Here is a 6,700-nt window from a genome sequence, read left to right as displayed (position 1 = left end):
TCTGCATTCAGCTAGCATCCTGGGGAATGTTCATAATCAGGGAAGTTTTGGAAACCCTGAACTGGAGCATGCCTTCACAGCCACATTTCCACATTTGAGCTACACGTCTTTTATAAAACTCCTCTTTATTCCATCCAAAGCAGCCCAGAGACCACAGACCTCAAGTCAGGCGCTATTTCCCAGCTGTCGGCTGCACAAGCTTCTCCCAGGGGGCAAGCGGCCTGGCTGGAGAAACCAGTGGTGCATCCTCCTGTAGGAAACCATCCACTCTTGATGTGTGCGCTCCCCAAGAGCATGGAGAACCCCAACTCTGCCTACAGCTGCTCAGGGCCCTGCCATCCAGCCCTCCTGGTGGGAGGTTAGGTTCTGCTTCCTCTCATCTCTCCCTGCCACGTTCTTCCTCCTTATGGATTTGCTCCTCCACCCACACAACTGTTTGGTGGCAAACTTTGCAGATCATGCGTGTTCTGAGCACTGAGCACAACAGAGGGACAAGTGCCGACCTCTGACTTCTAGCAGCTCCAGGAGAGACAGGCACAGAAGCAACAAGCTGTAACTTACTGTGATGGATGTGATCGTTCATGGAACGAGACAAGACCAAGAGCACATGGGAGCTATTGAGGCGGTTGAGCAGGGCAGAGATTGGGAAGACCCAGGGGTCTGATGTCGAAGCTCTTTGGGAGACATAGTCACTGATGCCTTTGCACGATTTTGAACTTCATCAGAGTGCAAAGAAATGAAGTAATGTCTACTCTTTACCAAGCCATGAGGTAGGTATGGAAGATGCAAAGACAAAAGAAGATTCCATCCGTGAGAGGCCATAGCTAGAGGGGGAGAGAGACACAGACAGAGAGAATCTCCATGAGATGTGGTCAGGGCCATGTAGGGGCATGAAGAGGACTTTGGGCATCCCCATCCCCCACCCCCACCCCCTGCCAGGGATTTTCTTGGCTCCTCCCCTAAGAAGGCATTCCTTAAGGAAAGAACAATGGTCACCGGTCATCCTGGCTCCCCTTAGCACTGGAGCTGGTTCCTGTGCCCAAGGTAGATGTTGAAGGAATTCATATTAAATGTGGCACTTACCTGAGACAGTTAAAAATGAACACTTGGGAGAGAATACATATCTTTTAATGTGAATTTTTGATTCCTAGATTCTAAATATCTTCAGACTTTCTGGAACATAGACTCCACAAGTTGTACTCGAAACAAATTGGCTTTAGATTTGAGCCATTGATGGTTGGCTATAATAAAGTAATGAGAGAGAATAGTTAAAACAGGTTTGTCAGGTCGTAAATATTTTACTTGCTAGGCTCAGCAAGCTGCGGGTAGACACTTGCCCGAATAAGTAAGTATTGATTACATTCTAGTCTGGAATCAGGACATATAATTGATGGTTTAAAGACTGCGGAATCCTGGGCTACACATGAAGGCAGAAATTACCCGGGTAACAACATTAGAGGGTACACTCATTTTATTTCCAAACTCAAGTGTAAGTAGGGTTGCCATGTAAATTAGAATCAAAGGTTGTGCATTGACCAATTTGCCACAAGTTGGAGAGTCTGACATAATGGGTCTCTAGGACTACACAGAAGCATAGAATTTTAGAATTGGAAGTTTTGCTGGGCTAATCCAATCTGGTTTCATCCTAGGGCATGAGTCCTTCTCTAACACCCAACTTATGAGCATCTGTTTGTGAACACTTCACTCTTCAGATGATGCTTTCTCTACAGGACCACAGAAGGCACAGTCTGAACTCACACACATCAGGATCAGAACTTACGGTCTGGGGTCTTGTGCGTCTTCCTCTCCCCATCTCACGAAGAAAGCCATTGTGGTGGGCACCATGGGGACCCAGGCTGGGAACATCGTTTCATTAAATCCAGAACACTTCATGGCTAACAATTAAGTCACGGGTCTAGAGGAAAATATCCTGTCTGCCAGCTCTCCCTTTTGGTTTAGATTTCACAAGAATACACTCTTGTGGAAGAAACCTGGTGCAGAGTCTATGCAGACTCTGAGCTTCGGTAACCTGCCAGACTCACGTGTCAGGAGGAATCTCGCTTGGTGCGGGTGACTGGACACTCACAGGGAATTAGATGGATGAAACGAGGTAGCCCTAAATTTGGCTGGGTACTGCCTACCTGTGGCCTCCTCGGTAATCTGGGACCTGGGGCTTCTCTGAAGGGCAGGACAGCTTCACCTCAGTGAGCACGGTGACTCAGGTGGGGCGAGGGAGTGACGTTGATTCTGTAGTAGGAGAGGCCACTGGTCATAGCAATTTCCTGGAGAGAACTCAGGAAAAGCCACCCTACTCAGGAACCAAATTCCAATGAACAGATTAGTCATTTCGAGAACTGGCTCTCACACAGACACTCTTCTAGTGTGTCACTCACAGAAAGAAAATGGATCATTTGCATCTTTTTGGTAAAAAATAACTACAAAAACACCATAAGAAAATGCTCCTTGGGCTTCTTAGAAGGAACAACACATACTCATGAGACCCTGCATAACCCAGCACACAGTGATGGGCAGGGGTGCCTCTGGCTCCTTCCACCAGCCCTGGGCTTCAAGTCTCGGGTGTAAGGCAGAAAGAGCGGCCACGCTGCCGGGATGGTCTGTGCCCATGGTTAAGGCGGTTGAACCATCAGAAACCGGGAGGGCCTTGATCTCCTCCACATGACCCCTGGGCACGCACTTGGATGGCTTTGAGGCTTTCGAAAACCCATTCTTCTCTGGATGGGCCTAAGTTCCACTTGGAAGAACACAAAGGGGCTTCCGGTTAGCTATTCCAGGGCGGTTATCACAGGGCCCCCCCGCCGTTGACTGGAGAGCCATTTCACTGCCACCCAGAGAGAGTGATGAGCAGGTTTGGAGGGCAGGTATACCGTTATTACTTCCCGTGGAAACCCAAGCTCAGGGCCAGCTATACATTTGCGAGACAAATGTGGGGCCCTGGGTCAGAAGCATTAAGAATTTTGAGACAGCGGTCAAGCAGGACATTAAACCAAGTGTGGGGCCTGGATTAGTTTCCTAGCACTGTCGTAACAAATCACCACAAACCATGTGCCTTAAAACAACGGAAATCTATTCTCTCGCAGTTCAAGGCCAGAAGTCTGAGACCAAGGCGTTGGCAGGGCTGGTTCCTGGCCGGGACTCTGAGGGAGAATCCGTCCCACGCTTCTCTCTGGCTTCTGGTGGCTGCTGGCGATCCTTGGCTTGCGGCTGCATCGCTCCCATCTCTGCCTCGGTCTTCACAGGGCCCTTCTTTCTGTGTGTCTCTGCATCTCAAATTCCCCTCCCCTGTGTCTTACAAGCACACCAGTCATTGGATTTGGTGGCCCCACATCGAGGATGATCTCATCACAAGATCTTTAACTTAATGACGTCTGCAAAAACCCTATTGCCAGATAAGCTCACGTTCACAGGTCCTGGGGGTTAGGATAGAGGTGTCTCTTTCAGGGGACACTATCCAGTCCACTCTAGGCCCTTCTGAGCACAAAGCCTGTGCAACCACACGGTCGCCCGCCCATGAAGCAGGCCCTGCCTGAGTCCCAGGAAATCTAAGAACATGGACGTGCTTAGGTCAGAGCCTTCCAGCCCAGGGCCTTCTGTAGAATCCGTTTCTTCCCCACAACCCTAGGCCTGGGCCTTTCCCAGCAGCTCCGGTTCCACTGCCCTGGGGAAGGCATGGGGTTCCCTGGATCCTGGTGGGGCTGACAAACCAGGCCGATGGAGGATCCCACACCATCAGAGGGGGAGGCTGTCTCTCTCTTTTGGAGGATGCTCTGCCTTTTTTATTTATTTATTTATTTATTTTTTTGAGGAAAATTGGCCCTGAGCTAACATCTGTTGCCAATCTTCCTCTTTTTCTTTTTGTTTAATCTCCCCAAAGCCCCAGTGCATAGTTGTATATCCTAGTTGCAGGTCCTTCTAGTTCTTCTATGTGGGATGCTGCCACAATGTGGCTTGATGAGCGTTGTATAGGTTCACACCCAGGAACTGAACCGGCAAACCCAGGCTGCCAAAGTGGAGCGTGCAGACTTAACCACTCAGCCACTGGGCCGGCCCTGGAGGATGCTCTTCTTGTAAGACGGAGAGATTGCTCTCTGGATTCTTTGTTTCTCACCCACGGGCCCTTCTGTTGACTAAGTACCTAAGCTGCTTGCCCCAGGGAGCTTCCTTCTTGAGATGATCTCAAGCGTCAGAGGAGTGGGTCTCTCTGGGGCGGCCTCTCTGCCATCCAGAGCCCCTTGCTCTTGTTTCCCTCTGCCTCCACTGGCCAGATCTGGCCGCGTGGACCTAACCTGAAGCCACGACTGACCTTGCCAAGCCCCCGAACCCTCGAGCTCTGGGATGTGCCTGGCTCCCTTTCCCTGGTCCCAGGTGAAGCAGCGCAAGCCTTGCCCAGACTCAGCACCACCCTTCTTTCCGCAGGTTCTAGTGCTCGCTCCCCACCCCACAGCACCCCCACCTGCTGCCAGTGTCTGCTGCTGCACTCCATGACACCCCTCAACCGAATGTCACCGGGCTGACCCTCAGCTGGGACTCAGCAGTGCCATGATGCCACTCGTTACTGTTGAAATATTTCCATGTCAGTTGGCCGAGAGCCACCGCCTGAAGCTCCCTGTTCCCTCTGCCCAGATCCCCCAACGAGCTAGCAACTATCTCTGTAACACCTGGCACAGCAGAGGGCCATAAGGCCCTGCCTCAGCAGCACAGAGTGCCTCTGCTCTGATTGGCCAATGCCTGCGATGGGCAGAATAATGGCCCCAAAGATGTCTGCGTGCTAACCCCTAGAGCCTGTGCTATGTTACCTCACACGGCAACATGTTATCCTGGAGAGGATTCTGGACTTTCCAGGAGAGCTCGATTTAGTCACAAAGGTCCTTATAAGAGGCAGGCAGGCGGGTCAGAGTCAGAGAAGGAGATGCGCCAAGGAAAGCAAGCGCCTTTAGAAGTTGGAAAGGGCAGAGGATGACTTCTCCCCTGGTGCCTCCAGAAGGAACTCAGTCCTACTGACACTGTGATTTTAGCCCCATTGGACTGGTTTGGGGATGTCCGATCCCCAGAACTGTTAGCTAATTAGTCTGTGGTGATATGTTCCAGCAGCACTAGGAAATTAATGCAATGCCCATGCAAAATGTATTGAATATAGCACCTGTTCTCATCCATTCATTCCCAAACAGGCCCTCCCGTGGTCATGTTGAGCCTCTGCCTGGGATCCACAGCTGGCATTGGGCAAGGCAGCACCACGATGGGGTTAAGAGCCAAGATGTGGAGCCAAATATACTTGGGTTCAAATGCCTGGAAAGGCGCATGACATCTCCGAGCCTCATTGCCCCATCCGTCCAAGGGGAGAGCAATACCTACCACTACTTTGCTTTTTCCAGAACCTTCCCTCCCTTCTTGCACGAATGGGCCCAACTTTCATTGAGTGGGCACATGGTCGAGACAGGCCACCCCTCTGCCCAGAGGAACTGGCCCGGGACTGGGCCCCAGATGCAAGCAGGGCTAAATTCTCCAGAATTTTTTTCTAGATGGACAACTGGAGAAACTGCATGATGGAAGCCAAAGCCACTTGCTGTTTTGTTGTATGAAAAGAGCTTTCCACTGTAAAAGAGAAAAAAGGCAACGTCTAGAGGGAGCAGAGATGGGGCGTGTGCTGATGGTGACCCGCTCTCGTTTCTGGTCCCCAGGCCCCTGGGGGTGCCATGGTTTCTGTGGTTCTTCCTCCAGTTCTTCAAGTGACCCCAACATACGTCCAGTCCTCCCTGTGTTGAACTTGACCTAGTTTGTCTCTTGTAACTGAGAGAGCCCTGACTAGGATACCACCTCCCAGGGCTGCTGTGAAGATTAAAAGAAATAAAACTATAAGATGTTTAGCAAATTCCTGAACATAGAGGCCCCAATAAATGGTGGTGGTTGTTATTATTACATCAGACTTTCCTGCATCCTTGATCCCAGAGGAGACCTGATGTCTATAGATCTCGAAGGTTCAGAGCGCCGATTCCTTCTCTTTGCCTCCATCAGGCCGGGCTTTGGAGCTTTCTGGCATCGGTGCTGCCTCCATGGCCCAATCCTTAGAGCCAACCCCAAGCCATCCCAGAACCTTCCTACCCACACCTCCATTCTCCCTGCTCCCTCCGGATTCTGTCTTCGTGTGAGTTACACCCTCTTGCTGATCAAAGGCACGTGACCACCAGCCTGCCCACTGAGTCAGCAGTAGGTGCTTCTATGACCGATAAAGATGCCCTAAGTAACACCCGGCAGCTTCTCTGTGCATGAAATCCACCACTTTTAGGACTGAATGAGAGAAATCATTACCAGCATTCTACTAGGATAGGGCATCTCCTAATGGAGGCTCATATGGCCAGAAATCCACAGCTGCACAGGACAGATATTTATTGATTAGGCAGGTGAACTGAGAGGGTCCATGTTCAACATTCAAATATTGGAAGAGAATCAAATTCCATCCAGAGCATCCTTCTTCACACGTGTGTTCCTTCTGTCAGTAACTTTTCATAATGCCTCCATGTCATAATGTAACTGAAGTGGAATCCCATTTGAAAAACTCACAATGGTGTAACGAAGCCCATTCCTTCTAATTTCCATGAGTAACTGAGGGGGGTGGAGCGGCATTCCAGGGCATAGAGCATGCGGGCCCCACTCGCCTCCTGCGGGGGGGGGGGGGGGGGGGGGG

General features: G+C 50.8%; 1 long non-coding RNA gene across 1 annotated transcript in view; it reads right to left on the bottom strand.

Annotated features, from left to right (window-relative positions):
- Positions 1-5,335: 5,335 nt before the first annotated feature.
- LOC124228370 (uncharacterized) overlaps positions 5,336-6,700 on the bottom strand; it is a 2,358-nt gene continuing 993 nt past the window's right edge. Inside the window, exon 3 of the long non-coding RNA XR_006885705.1 lies at positions 5,336-6,674. This is a non-coding gene — a long non-coding RNA (uncharacterized LOC124228370). The remainder of the gene's footprint in view (positions 6,675-6,700) is intronic.

This window comes from Equus quagga, chromosome 17 (genome assembly GCF_021613505.1).
Source record: "Equus quagga isolate Etosha38 chromosome 17, UCLA_HA_Equagga_1.0, whole genome shotgun sequence".
Taxonomy (NCBI): Eukaryota; Metazoa; Chordata; class Mammalia; order Perissodactyla; family Equidae; genus Equus; species Equus quagga.
Note: the sequence above shows the minus strand (reverse complement) of the source record. Positions and strands in the feature narration are given on the sequence as shown.